Source organism: Phaenicophaeus curvirostris, chromosome 2, assembly GCF_032191515.1.
Source record: "Phaenicophaeus curvirostris isolate KB17595 chromosome 2, BPBGC_Pcur_1.0, whole genome shotgun sequence".
Classification (NCBI taxonomy): Eukaryota; Metazoa; Chordata; class Aves; order Cuculiformes; family Cuculidae; genus Phaenicophaeus; species Phaenicophaeus curvirostris.
The window spans coordinates 51,067,058-51,089,091 of NC_091393.1; the positions used below are offsets into that span (position 1 = coordinate 51,067,058).

Below are 22,034 nucleotides of genomic sequence, written 5' to 3' on the forward strand. Positions count from 1 at the left end.
AGTGCTGCCACAAAAGCACAGAGCAAGATGCAAACACTTTCTTTAACAAAAGACGGAAAATGTAATGAGAGCACTAAGGGGCAGGGGGGGAGGGAAGCAAACAAATTAGACTGGTATTACAGGACAAAACATTAAGCAATCCTCTTGACGCTTGGGTTGCCAGGCTGTTTTCTCTGACTTTTTTATGAATATTTTTTTCCTCACTGGACTGCTGGAGTTCATGGTTATGATCTCACAGGCAATCTGAAAACCTTATCTCCTCTCAAAGGCACTTCAGGCAGCTTGAGAGTTTGTAGGTAGAGGCAAATAAAACTGAAGCATGGCTGAGGTGGGACCACTGCAGATCACTAAGGCAACCTCAGTTCTTGTAGGGCAGCCTATTTGCTGGGAAAGTTGCAATATGAAAACCTGATATATTAAAGGTCAAGACTCCAATACAGAGCAGACTCATCTGTATTGTGTTTTAATTCCTTTTTATGCTGAGAGGTGCCTGGGGACCTGAAGAGGTGACAGAAAGATAAATCATGCATGACAAACTGGAACAGAAGACAAGGCTGAATCCAGAATATGAGAGCTCTGCTAACACAGCTGTCCCAGCAAACTGCACCAACAGTGTGTTCCCAGCACAGCCTTCATTCATACCAGCAAAATCGCATAATTTGCTGTCACAGCTTTTTCCTAAGGCCCCTCTTCCTTCATCTAGCAAGTAAAAAGCATTTCAGTAAAAGTAAAGGTTTGTCCTAAGTGAGAGCTTTTGTGTCAGTCAGGGATCAAGTCAAGGATCAAGCCCCTTTACACCTTTGGCCAAGACAGCTATTACAGCAAAAATCTGTAAAACAGGCATGTTCTTTCTTTGACTGGAGTGAGAAGTCCTGGCCTCTGCCAAGTTCTCATTTGTTTTTGCAGAAAAGCAGAGATAAAATACCGCAGCACACATGCCCTGATTGAATAGTTACGGTATTTCCACAAGCAAAAGAGGTCTCCAGCACACCTACAACTGAGCCTAGCTGCTGCTCCACTGCCATTCTAGAGGAGACAGCTTACCCTCCCTGCTGAGTTCCCTTCCCTTGAGCCACAGCAAGGAGGAAGCAGATAGGGGTTGGTGCCACTGCTTCTGCAAGCACAGCCTTCTCCCTGGATGGAGAAGGAAGGACCATGATGAAAAGCAGCATGGGAAAACTTATGCCAAATCAAGTGTCTGGGATTACCTGTGCAGCTTTAAGAAAACAGCCAAATTCACCAAGATGATGAAAAACATGGCTGATTTAAGATGTATTTTAAAGGAATTTGTGGATCTGCTTTCTGGAGCTGTGTCAAAAGATATTTTCCAGGTGTGCTATATGGTATGACCTAACAGTCACCATCAGCCACGTGTTTTAAAATTTTAATGCTGTCGTGTATGATTTTCATAAGAGAATGTGCAGTGACTTTAACATGCCCTTGAGGAAGAGCAGTGAGGAGTCTGGCAGCATATTCATATGCAGCTTTCAGACTGTTAAAGGGCTTACCTGCTTACCTGCCTTTGATTTGGCAAAATTTAGAGCGGTGGTCCTTGGCCACCCAGTATTATCTAATTTCTTTACAAAGCAGGCGGTATGTATTTCTGGAAGGTTGGACCTAATCCAGGCTACTATGGTTTCCATGGGCAGGAAGCTTGAAGGTTTGGGATTTAAACGGCAGGAGGCTGAAAAGAAAATTAAGGACCTGGAAATAACAACTGATGGTCCTGACGCAATCATTACCAAGAACATTGCAGCTCTGAAGAATTTAGGCTACAGTCTGGAGAATAATCTCAGAAAAAGGGCTAGGTTTTGGGAGACAGTGGAAAGCTCGTGCAAGTATAGTTACCAGACAGGGTCTAGTACACTTTTGCATTTTAATTTCAAACAGTTCCCCACAGCATAGGTAGGAAAACACACAATACAAAATCTTGCAGCTGTCTGATCTACCCCAGCATGTTGCAATTAAAGGAAAATGCTGCTGACTAAAACCTACAGACAGAGGCCCTCTTCCCCCTCTAGCTGTGGAAGCTGAAGGTGCTCCTGTCCCTATTTATTCCTGGCTGGCTGGTGGCACGTTTTACGTTTCCTACTTCAGTCAATGTGAGCCCTCCGCTGACCTTCAGCCAAAGCCAATCCAGATGGCTTTGCCTGAAAAAGCAACAGGGCATTTGCACAACTCTTTCAACAAGTAAAGTATAGTAATTTCCAGCTAGTTAGCAGCGATGATCCATGGGCAGAATGTCATCTTGAACCTTTGTGGCCCCTTGCACAGGCAACACCTGCCCACCAAGATCTGCAGCACAGATGTGAAAAGTTCCAATTTCTATATCACTACAGTACTAGTCGGAGAAATAAGGTTACCAGCAGCCCTACTGAACTTAGAAGTCCTAAGTAACAACTATCCATGATGCGGTACTTGACAGAAGACTCAGTACTTTAGGGTAGACACACAGATTTTATCCTGAATTTTCAGAACTCATGAATGTTGTGGGAAAGTATCACCCTGATATCCTTTTGCGATAGCTGAAATAACAGACTCAGACTAAAATAAAGGCTCAGAAACAGTGTACTACACTGATCTCTCTCTAAAATACCTTTGTTTACTATCCCCAGAAAGGTCACTAAAAAGCAATATATTTAAAGAAGAAAATTATTAAACTTTGAAATACAAATGGTGGTGCAGATGAGCAGAGCCTCCACTGAATTTATTCTTGTTTGTGCTCAAAAGTCAGGTGCCAGCTCACCTGTCACTAAATGACAGAAAGAGGCCTGAGAGGGATTAGCTAAACCTGGTTTCTGAGGCTGTCTCCTATTAGTGTGGAGTATCTTCAGGGCCTGCTTGGTTGCTCCAGGAACAAGACAAATGGAAAACCTGTTTTTAAGCTGCCTTTGCACTCTGTGCTGTGTTCAGCAGAGCTTTGGTGCAGCTGCAGGCAAAAGACTGCAAGATGCAATTTCACTGACACTTGTCTCCTTAAAAGCTCAAGATTTGATTCTACGTTAGGGCTTCTGCTCAAAAATTTATAAAAAGCAGGAAAATGGTGAGAGGCCACACTGACTGTATAAAGTCCAACTGAGGAAAACCTGCCCTAGGAAAGGAGCCAAGAAAGTGCATAGGACCTAAAAAGGCTTTCAGGTAACATAGTCAATATGCTAGACAGCAAAAAAAAAAGAAAATCTTCTGGGAAAGCATAATGTCACTGCTGAGAAAAATAAGAAATCAAGTTAAAGGCTTCTCATGAGGAACAAAAGGCACAATAAAAAACAGCAATCATTCAGAAACTCAGACACAAGTGAAGACAAGATATGTGGTAAGTTGGAGACAAAAGGGCAAAAAAAGACACCTACTGAATTCTACAACTCCAAATTGTTATTCAAATTCCCACTTGAGTGTTTCCAGAGATCAGCAACAGATGTATAATAATTCAGTCAGGTATATCCTCATGGGAGACAAGCTGAATTAGGAGAACTCAGGAAAAGGCTCTGTCAGAGACTGGTTTTTTTCTGCTCAAATGGTTTGCTTTAAATCATTTGTTTTGTGGCTGTTGAGACTACAGGGCAGAGGCAGTGCCAGCAACTCCAGTGACCCCTGGACTGTCCAGGTTGGGTCATGACAGGCTCCAGGCATGCTCACTGGCTCGCTATACCTGATGTACCTACCATGCCCGTAGGATATGGTAAAGCACTTCTCAGCCCTTCTCTAAAGATTGCTTACTGAAATGCCAGTACTATAATAGTTTCAAACGAGATTTAAAGAAGATATGTAAATGGAGACAGAATTACCTTTGCTGGAGCTACTCCTTTCCTTTCATTCTGACAAGTCAAAGAAATCCTTGAACTCCAGATCCTAATTTCAGCACCTGTGTTTCAGTGTTTTTCTTATCATTTCACTACAACTAGTCCTGGCAATAAGCAATAAAGTTCCCAGTGGGTTTGTGGATCATCATAGCAACATGATGAGAAAGCTTGATCCAAGTATTGTAAAAGTCAATGGAACTTGAGTTTAGCCCAAAGTGAAATGATTGTCCCTGCTATGAGTTATAGGTTAGCTATACATTATGCACCTTCTGTCAGAAAAAGCAAATAATTTCCCATGCACTAATTTTAATTACGTAACACTAGAGCTTTTTTTTTAATTGCTTTTAAGCAATATAGTGTCGTGAAAGAAATAATAACCCTGAATAGAGAAAACATGTCTTCTATGCCCTGGGATCAATTAAAAATTCCACTGACTACAGTAACTATTAAGTAAGACTATCACACTATTACCTAAAGGTATGCACATATGTACATAAACACACATGCATTGGTTTACTGATATGTAGGTCATCTAAACCCTTCCCTGGGAACTAGCACAATTTGTAAGACAGCAAAAGTAGTTTATGTGGTTACAAGGACACAGGGTGTATCTCGCCTCTTGTGTAATATTCTCTAAAATTTTATCCATTTCTCATCTTTAAAATATGGAGACATTTCTCCGGAAAAAGAAAAGATTTATTCTAGGGAAGAAAACAAAATATTTTAAGAAAAGTCTAATTCTAAAGGTTATTAATAAATAAAAGCACACTATTAGGTTTATGTAATAATTATTTGGCATTTTATATCTGTTGTAACATGCAAAGTAGTACTGGTCATATTTCAAGCTCACATGCTGTTCTTTGCGCAGAGGGCTTTTTTGTCAATAGGCTGTAATAATTCACATATTAACTGGAAGAACAGGTCACTCTGACAAGAGTTTTACCTGAAGAGAACAAAAATCAAAGAAGCATTTAGGTTGCAAGCCACATCTGCATGGGTCACCTTAGGTCATCTACAGCAGACACTCATCTAGTCTAGCCATTCCACACACTCCCATGGCAGTTTGCTCCACTGACCTAAATGTTGCATAGTAGTAACCCCTTTCCAATATCGAACGGTCTAGCGAAGCATTCCCTACTGCAAGTTAACCACAGTGTATTCCCCCCTTTTCTCTTCAGTAACATATGAAAATACCTTGCCCTGTTCTTTCCAGCCCTTTTGCATAAATATGTCCAGTTAAACCTCTGATTATGCTTTCACCAGGCTCAATGCACCTAGCTTTCTTATCTCAAATACTCTCTCATCTTGACTTTGGGCTTTTCCATCTTTCTTGAGGCTACCTTTTGGCTCTTGATTTTGTGGGCTGAAGAGGATTTGAAGATTGCACCAAGCCTAGTTAGGAATTTATTTTATGAGGCTTAAAGTTACAAATATGTCTTTGCACATCTGCCTGCTTTATAGTGATATTTGTTCTTCCAAACTGAAAATTGTTCTCCCAAGAAACACCTTGAGAAGATCGTAGATACAAGATCAATATGCACATTAATGAGGCAGCTGGAATTTAATACTGCTGTTCTTCAGGATGTGCTCTATAATGCCAGCAAACTTCTATACAAAACCAAACATATGTCATCTCCATTAGGCATTGCTAGGAGTGAAGCCACATCAGCAACAAGATTATCTGAGCCTTTACACAAAGCATCTGAAGGCTGTTGAGGCCACACTAAGTTCCAGCAGCAGGAATTTAAAAGCTGGTTCTGGTTGGGCTGCAGTCACGGCAAAAGATCGTATACTCCAATTTTTAAGTAACACCTTTCACTTGAGACATATTAATGACTATGACCCTCCACAGAGGAGGTTGCAGGAGCAGAGGTGGCCTACTCACACTTACAGAGAGTTTTCTAGTTTTTCATTGTTTCAACAAAGAGAAGACACTGCTGCTGGGACTGCCTCTGCCTACTGCAAGCATGGGAAGCTGAAAAAAACTTAACGATAGCATGGCACGAGAAATTTCTGTACTAAAGAGACAGCTGTAAAGTCTGATGCAAACAGACAAGCATTACGTTTTCTGATATGCAGCTCAGAAGACAGGCTTATTGACTATAAAATGAATTATATAACAAAGCTTCTATTATGTTATCTGAAGCCTTGTTTAGGCCACTGTCTTTTTGATATATATATAATTTTTCCCCAGACAACTGTCAAGTTACATTCCTTATATAATGCTGTTGCGGTGCTAACCTGAAGCATAATGACTGTCCTCATTATGGGGTTATTATGAGTTCTGGGATGAAGAGCTGTCAATAGTTTGATTTGCTCCATACAAGGTAAAACATTATCTCTGTTATAAAGGGAATCCCAATTACGTTTTTCTGAAACAGTAGCAAAACTCTTACTGATTTCATCGGGTTAAGAGTGGTAATCACAGGTCTCCCTCTAGCAAGGCATGCAAGTCTATATCTCAGCGGGTGTGCGGGACAAGGAGACAGGGTGCTGCCAACCAAATTGCTGGATCAGGCCTTAGCATACAATCCTCTGCATACTTGAATGGAAGAGGATGGTACAGAACACTGCAGTGCTCACAGCCAAATAGTTTCAAAGTTTTCTGTATAAATGAAAAACCTATACACAGTAAATTTTCTTGACTGTTCAGTCTAGGTTGGTTTTTTTTTTGTTCGTTTTGCTGTCAGTTCAGTGCAGTCTATTAAAGACAGACTGTAAAAAGAAATAGCCTTCAGCAGGGATTTATATTCCAATCCCACAATCTCAATTTCTTCCAGAAAAAAAAAATACTGAATTGGTTCACCAGTTTTCAGATAAGTCAGGCCCAACTTTAGATGCTGCCCTTATGTTGTAATTATATATTGCCAATTAAACCCTATTTAATATACTCCACGGTAAACTGATACCTGTGCGATTAGGTTCCAAATATGTTAAACTAGTGTGATAATGCCAGTACAAGTACGTAAGTCTCACACACCTTCCTGTCCATTTATATAAAAGGTTTTTTGGTCATCTTTTTTAGAGACCTCTGATCAAAAGGTCTTTTAGAGGCCTCACCTCTGGTTAATTGAGAGACTTTTGCTGCTATAAGCTCTTGTAGAAAAAAAACAAAGGCGTTCCTTTCCCAGGATTTCAGTTCAGCCCTTACCATCAGCATCCAATTGAGTTGCAAAGTGTACACTTAATTCTATTCAAAACCCTCACTTGTCTTCATTCTGTTTTATTACAGTTGTTTGCCTACTGGCATCTAATGCAGGAAAATACGAACCAAACACAGTAAGATAGCCCTGCCTCACAAGCTCACTAATAAAATGCATTTCCATTTCTTAAGCTCTAACATACCGCTTTCCAGAGTCTCCTCCCAACCCCACACCTTGTGGGGTGAACCAGCAGCTCATACCCTCTGCTTTCAGTCAAGTGACATGGCTTTACAGGTAGAGATGGGAGAAAGGCTGAAAAGAAAGAGCAAACCTTGTCATGACCATGGTGTCCCTACCCACCCCTGTTGCTCTTCCAGTGCTGTCCAGAGCCTCCTCTTTCGCGCTAAGCCTCCACCTCCACTGCCCCTCAAGCCCTGTTTCTGGGACCAGCACAGGCTCTGCTCCCTGCCTGAGATGCTGAAGAGTGATGCACAATCCACCTCATACCAGAACTCTAAATGTATCTTCCAGTTCTGCTCATGTATTTATAGGTCCCTGCACAGGGACATATTATTCTTTCAAAAATATTACAGGAAAATACTGCAAGTGATTGTCATAAAAAAACCCTCCATCATAATTTCATTAAAAATTAACAAAAAGAAAGCATTAGTGTTGTCCTGCCAACTGGGTGTGTGTGTCTCATATTATTAAACTGAGAAGGGCAGCAATGGAAAGTGGTTTTAGATTGGTGTTTCCATTCTTTCCTCTTTTGCTTGGTTCAAAAGTCCTGCATAATTAATACTGTAGTACTTAATAAATGCTTATGAAACTACTACCTCTCTGCTCTTTCCGTTTAATTAGGTGATTGACTTCAGGCATACTATAAATTATGATGACAATTTAATTACTTTTTTAATATGCACACTTAAAAGATTTATAAACAGGAATAGAGTAGTAGAGTACACTGAAAATTAGAAATACCATGAACTGGAGAACAACTCCAGTAATCCCATCAAAAGTATCTTTCCAGTGTCTGTGCACCTGCAATGGCTGGGAGATATGCTATTTACAGTGTCTAGTACAACCACAGATAATTGTGTATTTCTACCCGAGTGCCCACACATGCCCCTTTTAACTTTTTCTTCTGGCAGCTTCGTATCTCACTTGGTTTCATGGCAGGGGCTCCAAGGAGAAGTTAGGCTATGGATTTCAGCATCTCTTAGGTAACATCTTAGCAAAAAATGGAGGACACTTTCCTTTCTTTTAAATAAATGGCAAAACTTCTGCCTCATTTCATCATAACACAGTCGTTAAAATTTGCAGGGGGCTGAAATGTGCCATGATATTCCAGCTGGTACAGGCAATTGTCGAAGACGAAAGATTTCATCATCTCATGAACGGACCCTTCCTAGTCAGGAGACAGATAGGTCTGTCTGTTTCATGACATCAGCACCACATACTCCAATAACTGAAGTCAGCTCTTCTGATACTGTTGTTATGCCATCTAGGACTCATTCCCCTGTCATTTACTGGAGTGTACAGGGCAACTGAATTCACAAAGTTTAAAGAACTGTACGAAATAAGAACCAGGCCCTGGCTTTCACTTCAAATCAGTACTCAGAAAAAAAGTACAACTTATAAAGTAAAATAATCTTTTTAAATTTAAATAGTTTACGATAGTAAGCGAAGAGCTAGCGTAACCTAAATGTCCAGACATTTCCAACTCCTGGCTGGTCATCGAAAACAAAGAAATCATCATTATTTGCTACAAGTTACCTGTCACTAACATAAAGAGATGACAGCATTTGTTTTAAATCACACTGTGTGCTATATTGGTGAAACTTGCCCATGTAAAAAAGTCATTAAAATTTGGGCTAGAGGAGACACTTTCCCATCTGGGAGCTGAATCTGGTTTGGTGTGACTATTCCTGTCTGTTAATTTAGCGGTATAAAGTAAAACTGTACATTCTTGGCATACTTACTGGGGATGCTGGCATCTCTGTAACCAGAAATGCTTTCAGAGAGGAAAAAGACTGGGCAATTCACATTGCACTAGAAAAATGATGGACAATTCAGTGTTTTAGGCATCATCTGTCAACAGTGTTGAATAGTCAAAAGCGAAATAAATTTAAAAATATCACCAAAGCACAGTGCTGCGATAATTGTCTCTGCTTTCTTTTTTTAATACAGAAAAAAACCCCAAATGTTCATCTCATTCACGCCCAGTGAACCTGAGTGGAAAGCAGATCAATTCTACAGCTCGGCCAGCACAGAAGGGGGCCAGAAAAGGTATAGGTGAAAGAGAAAATGCTGGGAGGCTGAGCAGCACTGTGAATCACAGGGAGCTCCTTTGTCTGCAGTTTCCGTTCTTGGAGTAGCTACGCAGGGCTGAAACAATGGCTCTCCTATGGAGCTTCATCTCATTTACCTCATCTCCAGCTGGTGATGGATGATGGGTCAAGAGGGCAGCAGACTTTGGGTGCACAACCCTTAAACACTTTATCAAAGATGGCAAAAGGCCATGTACTACAATAACACAGCAAATACTTCCTTTTGCTGTAAAGCAGACAAATTCCTTCCTCTCTGCTGGCTAAATCTGAACCTTTTGGTTCACGGTTCAGAGTGTGTGCAAATTCTATATTCGCAAAATGTACACGTAACAATGCTGTGTTTTTATTCCTGAGACCATTGAATTGTAAACATTCTCACAGAAATGAAAAGTCAGCCCTATCTGTGCTGAAATCCTATGCAGTCAAAAATACCTAATTCTACGGATTTATGGGGTCTATAGACAATAAAAGGCACATTTCACTCATTTTAAAAATTGAAACTGCATAGTAAAAATTGAAAAAAATTGTAAAACCCTGTAACTCATCCAAACTTTTCATACTGAAAGGGTTTCCTGAAAGGAAAACATACAGATTTAATAGAAGTGGAAAGTTCCATAAAAATAGAAATATTGTCCCTGGTTTAAATGAAGAATAATAAAAGTAATAGGCCTTGTGATAAAACAAGATGTATCTCAATACTAGCAGTTTAACAGCATTGTTGTGCTACCCAGTGAACTATACTTCAACAAGACGTATGAGTTGAGCTGGAATACCTTCACACCATCAAAATATCTTTATGCAAAGTAAAACTGAAGCAACATTTAAAATGTCCTGAAAAAAAGCTATCTTACTGTATAAGAATTTTCAAGGGTTTGTCCCAGTTTAGAGGTAAAGTACTTCAAAACCTTCTGCTGTTTAAATGTTCTTCCGACTAGTTTCATCATCTGTTCCTCCTTAGCTGCTTCTCTCTCTGTTTGTACCCCTAGATATCTTTAAAACTTGATCTAAATTATCTGAGTTTGACAATATAACTTGACGCTTTAAAAGGACAGAAAGCCTGCCATGTTTGGTTTCTAAAGGCAGTGGCAGAAAGGAATCTCCAAAGAAACCTCCAAAATCAGCTGTGACCGTTACGAGTTGACTAGAGCATCACCGACAGAATATCACTTAACTGCCCACACACATGGCCCCAGAAGGAGAGGTAATCCCAGGAGCTGAGGTAACACTGTAATAATGGAATCCTTGATTAATGGCAACACCACTGGCTCATAACTTTCCCATTTTGGTGACTCTGAGGTGTCTGTTCACATGAAAGTGCTGAAGCAACTGGCGTGGGTTTTCCGGCAATGCAGTGTAGGCAGCTAAGCAGCAAGCTGTGCCATCCCACCACATCCACTGCAGCAACGTGGGAAATCTGCACCTTCTGCCTCCAAGCATGTTAAGGCAGAAGAAACAGGCAGTTTCCCTCCCAAAGATCTTACAGCATTTTACGCTACAGCAATGGATTTGCATAATATCAGTCAAATGATGTATTACAAATTTCACCATAGATTTTGAACTTAAATGCTTCAGAACTAAGCAAAATAAATGGTGCTTACGTTCGGAAAATGGAAGGTCTCGGGGTGGAGGTATCTCAACTTTCTTATAGCCCTGTTGAACAGATTACAAGCATGTCTGTCATCGCAAATTCAACCAAGTGTAAAATGCAAATTAAAAAATAAGTTACTTTAATTAATAGGTATCATGTGTACCAAAAAGCTTCTAAAGCAATAAAAGCTTTTGCACAAGCCTCTATCACCCAGAAAGCAAATCTGCGCATAGGTAACTTGCCCTCTGAGTATTTTCATTTCTTTTTAGAGTGTGAAGCTAAAACTGTGTCATGTTTCTAATGCATTTTCCATCTGAACTGAGGGGCACTTGAGGAGCCACAGTGATGTCCCAGAGAAAGATATTTTGAATACAAATTCTCTGCTACACCCACCTTCAGCTCATGGCCCAGTACTCTGTTTCCTTTTATTCATCCAGGTAAGGAGAAGCTGACAGCTGGGGGAGGGAAGAGATTGGGAGACATATGGAGCTAGATTCATTTTTTGGTATAAATTTGTGAATAGACACAAAAGAGAGAAATGTTGGCATGCATAAATTCACATTTTATCAATATCTATTCTGGAACTCTACTGTCAGAGTAAATTATTCAGAAAAAGCTTTTAAAGGCAAAGACCTGTTTTAGGAAAAAACAAAATCTTTTAAGAGACATGTTCCAATCCTGAGTTGGCGCAACAAGTCCAGAATCACACCAGCATGAAGCAGAAGGCAGAAGCCCACTCACTGGCTTTATCTCCGAAAGCCAAAAGGGAAACTGGTGCAAATACCCTAGAGCTCAAAAGGAACTTTCTCCAGGCTGATGCCCAAAACAAGTCCCCTGAGATTGCTTAAGCAGGGTTAGGTGACCAGCCTGGTGAGAAGAAGCACAGAGAGGGTATACGTCCAAGTTGCTCATGCAGATGGCAAGCAGAGCTGATGGTTTTGCATGCCGTATTTCATAGTGACAAAGGCTTTCAAAATTACAAGGATTCACTAGTTTTGCCCCGTAGTTGCTTCACCTACAAATGTTCAGTTTCACTTCTCAGAACTATTCAAATTATCCAGCCCTCACGGGTCTACAAACCTGAGCTGCAAGTCTCAACACGAAAGGGGATTTATTAAAAAACTGCTGGTGCATCTGACCATGACGAAATGCGAAAATAAAAAAAGTAATGAAACACGTTTCTGAACCCCAGATTACGTTTGGCCTGGATCCAGTAGATGCATTTGATTTCCACTGTCTCCCTTATCACAGATTGGTATCTCCCCAAACTGTGATCTAAGGTCACCACACAGCAATAGCGGGAGGACAGCAGGGCAAAAGTATCTGTGAGAGTCACTTATTCCATTAGTCAGAAATCAAAAATTTAAAGAGCCACTTCAAATGCTAACAGACTGCAAAAACTCATCACTTCCTTCCAGAGGAGGGCAAAAGATCATATTTGTAAGTATTGTTCAGAACATGTGCCACGGCAGAAAACTTCTGGACTCTATTTAAGGCTCTTAAATAGCTTTGTGTCTGTACTTGGGCAAATGGTATGAATTTTCTATGCTTTTTCAAAACCGTAATAAAAACATGTACCCACCTCACAGAATAGAGTCTTCATCAATGTTTCTAACTCAATCTCAGCTTCTTAAGAAGAGAGTCCTGCAAAAGTGTAGAGTACCATTATTTAGACTTGATTCCCTTAAAAAAAGTCCTAATCCTGTCTATTTTTTGGGGGGAGTGGTCAGGTAGGAACAAATGTGGATGCAATATCAGCATCCCTGTCTGGAAGCTAGTCTCAGGCTCCTGCATTATGCATACATGCACATACACCCTCCACAATATCACAATAACACAAGTCTACCAACAGGTCAGTAGGACACAAGACAAGCAATGCACGTCTAAATCTGAATGCAGAACAAACAAAAAAATGTGAGTATTTTTAAGATCAAGACATTTTCCTAACAACCTCATTTCTTCCCGGTCACACAGGTTGGCAGTGACATATAAGAAATGGCTTTTAGAGGCACTGCAGTGTCTTCTGAATCACTGCCGTCACCCGAAAAAAACCCAGGAAGTGGTTTGGATGAGAAACTGGACCTGACTTGCGTAGGTATCAGCTGATCTCAGAGTACATACAGCAAAAACGCCTAACAGCATGGACATTGTGAAACCAGGAATAACCTTCTCTTATCTCTGGCAGTTTGGGAAATCACTTCTAACCCGATGACTACAGAGCTTAGGAAGAAGTCAAACAGTTAATTATTCACTGTGCACTTCATAATTAATCTCCAATCCAGGCCAAATCTTTGTATGCCCATAATAACATGAAGATCTCCAGTGAGGGGAAACAACAGCATGATTTTTTGGACCTCCTTCTGCAAAGCAATTCATTTTTCCACAAACATTTACTATTAAGCAAGGACAAAGCAACAAACTAGACAGCCACCTGTGTAAACCAATTTAAGGATGAGGACCTTATAATTTTTTTCAAACTAACTTTCTCCATTTGACTTCTGCCACTCTGTCCTGCCCCATCAGATGCCAGGTTTTGAGCAGATCCTCAGGCTCAGTGCTTCCCCTTTAGGGAAATCTGGTACTTTAAAGCCGCAGCAATTTCAAACCTGTGAAAAGAGCATGTCAATGAAAATACCTCAGCATATATGGACGCAGGACAACCTAACTGGCAGCCCACGCACCCCAGAGGATGTTACCTCAAATATCTGTGCTATGTTTGCCAGCTGAGCTTCCTAGAGGAATGAGGTCAAGTGAGCATGAGAGTTCAGGCCACTGACGATAACATAGTCCCTGCTGAAGAGTGTTCTTTCTTACGACCTGGAGAGAAGGCAGCACAAGCACTAATTGCGACCACGTTGGAAAGGAAAAATAACCTGACAGCCTTAAAGCAAAACTCATGTATCCCCACAGAGCACAGCAATTCTGCACATACCCAAGATAGCCACAGCATCCACAGAGCCTTCTGCCTCTCTAGACTTGAATCTAGTGTAGCCTCGGGTAAAACATGAAAAATAGAATACCAAGTAGAACACCTACAAAGAGGTGCAGGAATTAAACACTCAAGGCCATGTCTTGCACCAGGTTACATGCAGAACTGCCCTTCATTCCAATTACTGAAGTCTGTCAGATCCATGCAAGAGGTGTTGGTGATATCAGACCATTGGTGGCACAACAAAAGAAAGTACACAAATTCATTTACAAAGGCACATAGATGACCAACACTCCAATATCAAAGAAGCTAACTAAAAGAAATGTATATTCTCTTCCCATTTCCAAGCATCAGAACAACATAACAGTGTATGAACTTTATTTAAGTGCAGGAAGGAAGCATTCTCTTTTCCATTACATAAAGATGGTATTTGTAATGCACATAGTGCAAACATGGTAAAAATCACCTCCTATGACACCCAGGCTTGTTACATTGACTTTTCTTCTCTTTAGCCGGCACCTCATTACTTTCCTATTCCCCTTCCGCAACACCTGAAATTTGTGTGCCTGATAGTTTTGTTTGCTTTAAAATAATGGCTGTGAAGTGAAGGAAACTTGCCCTTCCGACCCAGTGTGTAAATGTACAAGTGCTTGTGCAGTAATAACCCCTCATATGCATAAAGTGCCATTTCTCTAATTGGCATTTGTTACCCTCTGCAAACACAGTGGCTTTTTTATTGGCAACCTCTTTAATTATCTCACCCCTGCTAACACAGAATGTCCTTGCTGTCATTAAAGAACAAACCACACCTCACCATAGCCACAGTAATACTATATATTTCATATTGCGTATAAGTGAATGCTATTAAAGATTAGCCTTAAAAGACAGAATAGTGTTAACAGCTGCTCTTGGAATTCATTACAGAAAGGAGAACAATTCTGACCTTTGAGTCCATGTTTCAGTGCATTTTTTATACGCTTCACAACAAAAATTCAAGCTGTATATCATTCCAGTTTGTCACATCTTATTGCATGTAAAAGGAAGGAAAGAAATCCAAGAGAAGCCAGACTGGTGCTGCTTTCCCTTGCCTTCAGTTCTGCTGTGTCAACTGATTCTGGCATATGCAGCACATTTCTCTGCTTCCTCCGATTTTGTCTTTCCTTGGTCACTGCTTTAAGTACCTACCCAGCCATCTCCAATAGCCCTCTTGTTGGCCGACACGTTACATAAAAATTTTAAAATGGCTTAGAAAACATTTAAATCTGTGCTATCTTGGCAAGCGGTTAGTCCTTAAAGCAAATGCTACTTACAAAATGAAGTGCCCACATTTCCTAGCCCACTGTGGAGATGTTGTGCCTCATCTTATGAGGCTGGAAGGAATGTACAACACTTTGTAACATACTTCTGACTTTCCATTTCTACTATATAAGCATCTTGTTATCAATTTTTATAGGGAGGGAACATGGGAAAGGAAATTCCTGGAAGAGATCACAATTGTCAAACAAGCTTTTGATATCTTTTAAGCAGCCAAAGCATTAATTTTTTGGCGGCACTGTCAAAAGTCTATGAGGGCTTCCTGGCTGCGGTGGAAGAAATAGTACATTTAGTTCAACTACAAGCTGTACTTTTTTAAAAATCCATAAGAAAACAGACTCATTATTCATTTTTCTGTTAATACATGGTTTTGCCCTGCAGTTTCAATAATATTTTTTGTAAGACCTTGCAGTCTCAAGAAAGAACTGCAACTTAGAGCTAATGCTTTAATAAACTCTTGTTTATATTATAGTCAAACCAGAACAAACAAAATAAAGCTACAAATGACAGTTTTATAGGAACTCAAGAAAAAGATTCATGTGTCTGAATATTTTAGCTACAGTATGGTAGGCATGATTATTATTTCCTGTAAAGCCAAAGCGTAGCTTTAAAGAACTGGAAGGAGGCTACTCTGGCAACCGAACATGGATAGAGCCTCTAAAAAGTAGACAGCTATAAATATCATGCAATTTTAATGCAAAACTCCCATCAGGTATTCTGGGAATTTTACAATGGAGCAATGGCAAGATATGGCCAGGAAAAGTCTGTTTGGAGTTTTCAAAATATCACCAGGCTTGATTTCTGCAAATGCCTCCCTTCACAGTAAAAAGTGCCAAAACCTTTCAGGAATGTTTGCAGTGAGACAGACAAGAAAACTATCTTTAATAAAAGTGGTCAGAGAATCCCAGAAATCAGATCAAAAAGGAAATGGCCAAAGAGTATTAGATCATCTCATTCACAAATAAGAAAAGTCTATGTCGTATATTTTACAGTGTTTTGTCTGGGTCACTTTTGAGTTACTCAAATTCATCAGCTCTTCTGGTTTCCATCAGGAGAACAGACCTTCACCACAGTGAGTTTTTCCCTGGTAGTTAACCTATTACTCCTTTTGTACCATTTTAGTCCTTTCTACCTCTGAGACTGTTATACCCCTCTAGGTGATCTTGGCTTTGATGCTTTTACCACTGCGATATCCAATTTAAAAGCAATCAAGGTAGAAAATGTTAAGTTAAAAAGAGCAATTGATCCTCTGATTTTCAGCCTTGCTCCCTCTGTAACCTCAGCAAGGTTTCAGTGAAACTGAACTCCTGGTCAAGAGTCAAAAAGCATGAAAAAGGACCACCATCCACATTGAAAGACAGTTTGTATTTCATCAGCAGGTGACACTTGAGCTTTAGGGAGGATGGAGATCTTCTCACAAAGCAATCCCAAAGGTTCCCATTTTCCTCAATGTGACACTCCATGATTTGGTTACCTCAAGAAAATTTGGTTACTGTTACTTCTACCTGCATATTAGTGAAAGAGGGTTTAAAAGTTTTGTGTATTCTAGTTGTCATAACCCCATTTCTTTCTCACTTCCAAATTACAGACTTCCAGATTGGGATTTCTGGCTGGCCTTTGTACATGGAATTGGAATTCCCTGGAGGAGGGGAAGGAGTTTCACACTGCAGATTGATACTTTGCTTCCAAAAACAGGGACAGTAGATGTCAGAACCTCACCAAATGACTTTGTACTCCTCTCTCCCTCAACAAAGACAGTCACAAGCAGCTAGCAGAGCAATACCATTTCAGAAACATACATTCACTTCACTACCTAAAGGTATAAATAAGTACATAAGAAGGAAACCGGAGAAAGATTCTGTCCTTGAGCATGTTGGAATAAGTCTGTGAAAACTAAATCATTACTCGATAAGGAAATTTTTAACTTAGTTGCTATTATTTCTAATTAGCAGGGTAGCAAATAGTGTTTGTGCTTGAGGAAAAGAAAGGCTGGATGAGTTTCTGTAAAACTCCTAAAAGGCCTGTCTGCAAAGACACAACATCATGACATAAAACTACAGACACTTGGCAAACTCCTCAGCAATCTCGAATTAGTGCCTTGTACTGCACTCATGTTATTAGCTATTGTAGTATCATGTAAATTCTTCACGACAGTGATATTTTTGAAGTACCGCTCTACTGTCAGGTGTCTTGACATTATCAAGGCTCCTGGGGATGCCAGTCTTTCTCGCCTCCTTTACACCACATTTCCAAGCTAAGCTAAATGCCCTGAGAAGGGCTAGGATCTCTACACAAAGATTTTAACTCGGGTTGCAAGAGAGCTTCTTCACTTGCCGTCTCCTTAGGGTACAGGACCTCTTTACTCAGAATAATCCTGTCTCTTACCCACTCCTATCTCAGGCTTCATGTATTGCTCTGCATTTGAAAACAGGAGGCTGGTAAGGAGTGCTCGTGGCTGTGAGCAGATGGACAGGGACTCTGCATTGAGTTGCTGGCACCGCACCACTTGTTGAGCTGTTTGAGTTCCTGCAGGAAAAATGCTCACTTTGTGGCACTAAAGAGAAACACTGCCAAGACCAAACATCCCTGCAGAAATTACTGCACTGTGTACATAGAGGAAATGAAACAAATGATGAAGAAAAAACTTCGTCACAGTTTACAGGAGTTGCTGCCAGGCATACTGGCATAAAGGTGGCACCTTCCCATCTGCCGCAATACACAGGCTCCACCTGAAATATCTTCCTTCTCTCTTCTTCCTCATGTGCAAACAAATGAGTAGATTATTTTCAAACTAGCATTTACAAATCTTAAGTTCCAACAGTCTTATGAAAGTCGCTGGCCACTTGCAGGAAGGACTGAGCTAATGAGTGAAGGTTTTGGGACCAAGGTCATCAGGTGCAGAGTGTGCAGAAAGAGCTGAAGTGTTATCTTGCTCCATTCATTCACACTATTGAACACAGTAACATCAAAAAGATGAGAAGCTTTTCATTTATCTTATCAATTACATTAAAACCAGGAAATATCACAAAAATGAAATACCAATACTTTTTCATTTTTCCAACTTTCCTTTTCCGCTGTATTATCCTCTATTTCAATGCATTGCTTTTTTCCGTCTTCGTTCTTTATTACTCCACTTAGTACAAACATCAACAATGTTTATGAGTAAGTCCTTATTTTTCCCTGTAGCAAAATAATGTATAAATAAGATGATGACTAACCTATATTTCCTCCATGACACCTAAAGAAACAAAGAACAAAATAAACCAGTGAAACTATCCAAGCCCTTCCTCATACATGCTGACCAAAACTGGAATTTCCTAGTATCTAGGAACTTGTTCGATGATTTCAATGGGACTTTATGAAAACACAGTGATCACCTTGAGAGATCAAGTATTTATGACTATAATAAGATTATTCTGAACTAATAAAATCAGAAAACACCATGTACCCTAAAGTAGTGAAATCACTTCTTTGCTTCATACTTCAGAATACTTCTACAATGTATAGCCATCTCATAGGAGAAACGTATCTCCATTTGCATAAAAGATTTTGTGGATGACTGCTTCATACTCTTCTGGCAAAATAGTGCTGCCAGTAGGGAGGGCCATGGGCAAGGCGAGCGCTGTATTGCCTTTTCTGTTCTTCCCATCCCAGGACACCTCTTTATTCTCAAGAGTATTTAAGCACTGGGGTACTTCATTGAAATAATACAAATCTATAAAAATACCAATGCATTGTTACGATCCTTGACAAATACCTGACACTACAGCAGTTGTACAGAGTGTACAGTCATAGATTTAACAGGTAGGAGAGAAATTAATTGTATTTAATCTTTTACTTTGGCTGACACATTAAAAAAAATCAAAATCAAGCCCCTGATACTCCCGTGTCAGATTCAGTTTCTTTTTTCGCCTCCCAAGCATGGTAATTACAACCCTGTGCCCACTGGGAACTAGTTGCACATCAACACGCTTCAGCGGGGAAAGGAGAGGTTTGCTGATGAACTTATTACAAGACGCAGAAGCAGATGCTTTGACTTCCAGTGAACATGCAGTATCCCTTGCTCTTGATGCCTAATTACTTTAACTACCAAAATGAAATATCTGGTTAGCCATTGTCCAAAGCATCCACCTGGCATGACTTCCTTGCAGGGACATCACCTGAAACAGTTTATCCTAAATGCAATAACTCTGTCACAGCACACACAGAGGTACCTACACCCCCACATGTCAGTTTGGACTTCATTCCCCTTCTGACTTACAGACAGCTTCAGCACCAAGTACTAGGAATCAGCAGGCACCTTACTAATGCTTCTAGCAAACAATGATCCTTCCTGAAATGTTTTGAGGACCTGCAGAGTCTTTCTGGAAACTTGGTGGTGCTGAGCTTTCACACAAATGTTGCAAATTAAAGTAACCCTAAGATACCGTAAAATACGGTAAAATACAATTGCCTTAAAAATGAGGGGAAAGGAGGTCAGTATTAGCCAAAAGATGTCAATGGGCATAATGATTCCTAGAAAGCTGTGACAAATAAAACACATAGCAACATCAATCAGTTAGCAAGCTTTACATTTTCTAAGTACAGTACCCCAAGAAAATTCACTGAATTTCAATGCAAATGACTCAAGATTCATCAAGGGGCTTGTGCTTAACCTTTTGCAGATTTTGAATTATATAACCAGCTTGTCATGAATCACAAAGTCTTTCTGAAATGACTGCAAAAAATAATATATATAAAAACAAAGGAAGAATATACTTGTAAATCACAGTTAAATGAAAACCTTTTAATGCCCTCCTCTCCCTTATTCTTCTTAACTGTCACTTCTCTCCCTACTACTTCTGTTGAACACAAATTCCAACCAACACTCAACAAGCCAGACAGCAGATGAAGAAACTTGCTTCAGATCCGGTGCATGTGTTGGATCAGGCACCTGTGTGCAAGGAATGGAAAGGTATACAGAGCCTGCATCCCTCAGAGCGAGGGCATCCATACCATGACAGTACATGCCTTGCTACCGAAGGCAGCTTTATGTAAGCACTGTCAACAAACACACAGACTGGGTTTAACTGGCTCCTGCAGGAAGCCTGATTTCATTCATTAACTGCAACCTCCGGGCTTGTACATGTGGAGGAGGAGACACGCAGGCAAGTTGAAACAAAGCTCCTATTTTCCCTCTGAAAGTTTTCAAGTCTCAAAATCCTGCATAAAACCCCATTCTGCTGTCACCTGAGTGAAAAACAATAGGAGCCACTCACATAAGTAAGAACCGCATGAGGGCTTGCAAGCCCAGCCTATGAGGAGGGCCACCTGCCAACAGGAAGAAGTGGTGAGAAGGAATTTGGATCCAGCTGCTATCCTCCCTCAGCCAAACAATGCTGCATGATAAACACTATTAAGGACTTTTCTTAATCATCAATCACACCACAAGCATCCACTTCTGTCATTTTTACTCCCTAGTTGCCAGACTATCGAGACTTCTAAGCTGCAGTTCACAGAAAGCTCATCTCCTGTTTCCTATCAGTGCTGTATCAGAGGGACTGAGCCCGGGAAAGATGGGAAGAATAGGGAGGGGAATGGAGAAGAAATGACAAAGTGCCTCACCATTCGGCTGGCTCAAGCTGCTAAAGTTGTCACAGGTAACTATCACAAAAATCTCATAGCTGTCTTGCAGCCCTGTCTTGTATGTCAGCTTCTGACAAAAAGGCAGAAGAAAGATAGGATAATTCAGTATCTGCAGTCCTTATTTTTGTAACATGAAGTGCTGAACACCGGGAAATGAACTACAACTGCTCAGTGGGTCACTGTGGCAGGTGCAACTTAACCTTCAAACCACGTAGCCTACTGCACCTTTAGATTTAGCCCAGACAGCACCTGGGTTAAGCACTCCAATAAATCTGCTCGCTGCTCACAGGCAGTAACAAAAAGGGTTAAGAAAACAAGCAGGCTGCAGCTGAAAATTCCACAGCACTTCCCTCCACAGAGCTGCAAACTGTGTCTTCCCTGCGATAAAACAGACTAACGAACTGCCCTAAAGATCAGCCAGTGAAACACATTGAAATGCCGTGGTCACCAGCGGACACCTACGGCTGAAGAGCCCAGGAGAGTCAGTCAGAGCATCACGGTCACTGAGTGGTCCTCCGGAATGGCCACTTCCCCGGCATCCAGGGCAGCGTACCTTTTGGCTATATTTCACAGCTGGAGTCATCGCCTTGCAGCCCAGGAACCCCCCTCTCCTTCCTCCCCGCCTCAGCCCCCAGTGAACACCCAGTATCTGGGTACTACCTGTGTTTATCAGCAGAGCTATCCCATGTCTTCAGTCATTCGAGGAATTTAACAGCCTGGAAATTCCTGTTGTCCATTATTTGAGGTCACAGATAAAAGCTAAACAGCAGCCGTGACTCCCATCAATCATAAGTCACTCACTGATAGAGTGTATGGTAGGAGACCTACTGATGTAAGCTAGTCACCAGAGAAAATACCCACCGATGACGCATATCCAGGCACAAAAATAGTTACAGGGCCCCCAAAGGGATTATTCAACAGCCTACATTTAGATATTCTTACAAGAGACCTGCAGTCAATTTGCTGCTATTAGATGGCTGGGGAACCTTGAAGTTTAAGTTTCCTCAGCAGACATAACCACAAATAGCTGGTTTAAATAAGCTACTGCAATTACAAGCTGTTTTGTAAATTTTAACACGGCATTATAGAGATTAAGTCTAAACAGAACCACTGGTTGTAAAATGCTGTATAGAGTTTGCTCTTACTGTTTACCAGTTCCTGCCATATATTAGTCAGCAAAGAAAAGCACAATTTAAAATTACTTCACAAATGCTCAAATGAATTCCCTTGTGCTACTCAAGAGCAGTGTTTGTTATTTAGAACTTTTATTAGAAAAGTATCCATATACATGAAAAGGGATGGAAT

At 40.6% G+C, this 22,034-nt stretch overlaps 1 long non-coding RNA gene across 1 annotated transcript; it reads right to left on the reverse strand.

The window, feature by feature from the left end:
• On the reverse strand, positions 1-21,676 carry LOC138717964 (uncharacterized). The gene is made up of 3 exons (XR_011336986.1): positions 21,390-21,676; positions 12,444-12,505; positions 1-1,684 (listed from the first exon to the last, which is right to left on the reverse strand). It is a non-coding gene; the product is annotated as an uncharacterized lncRNA (long non-coding RNA).
• Between the last annotated feature and the right edge of the window lie 358 nt (positions 21,677-22,034).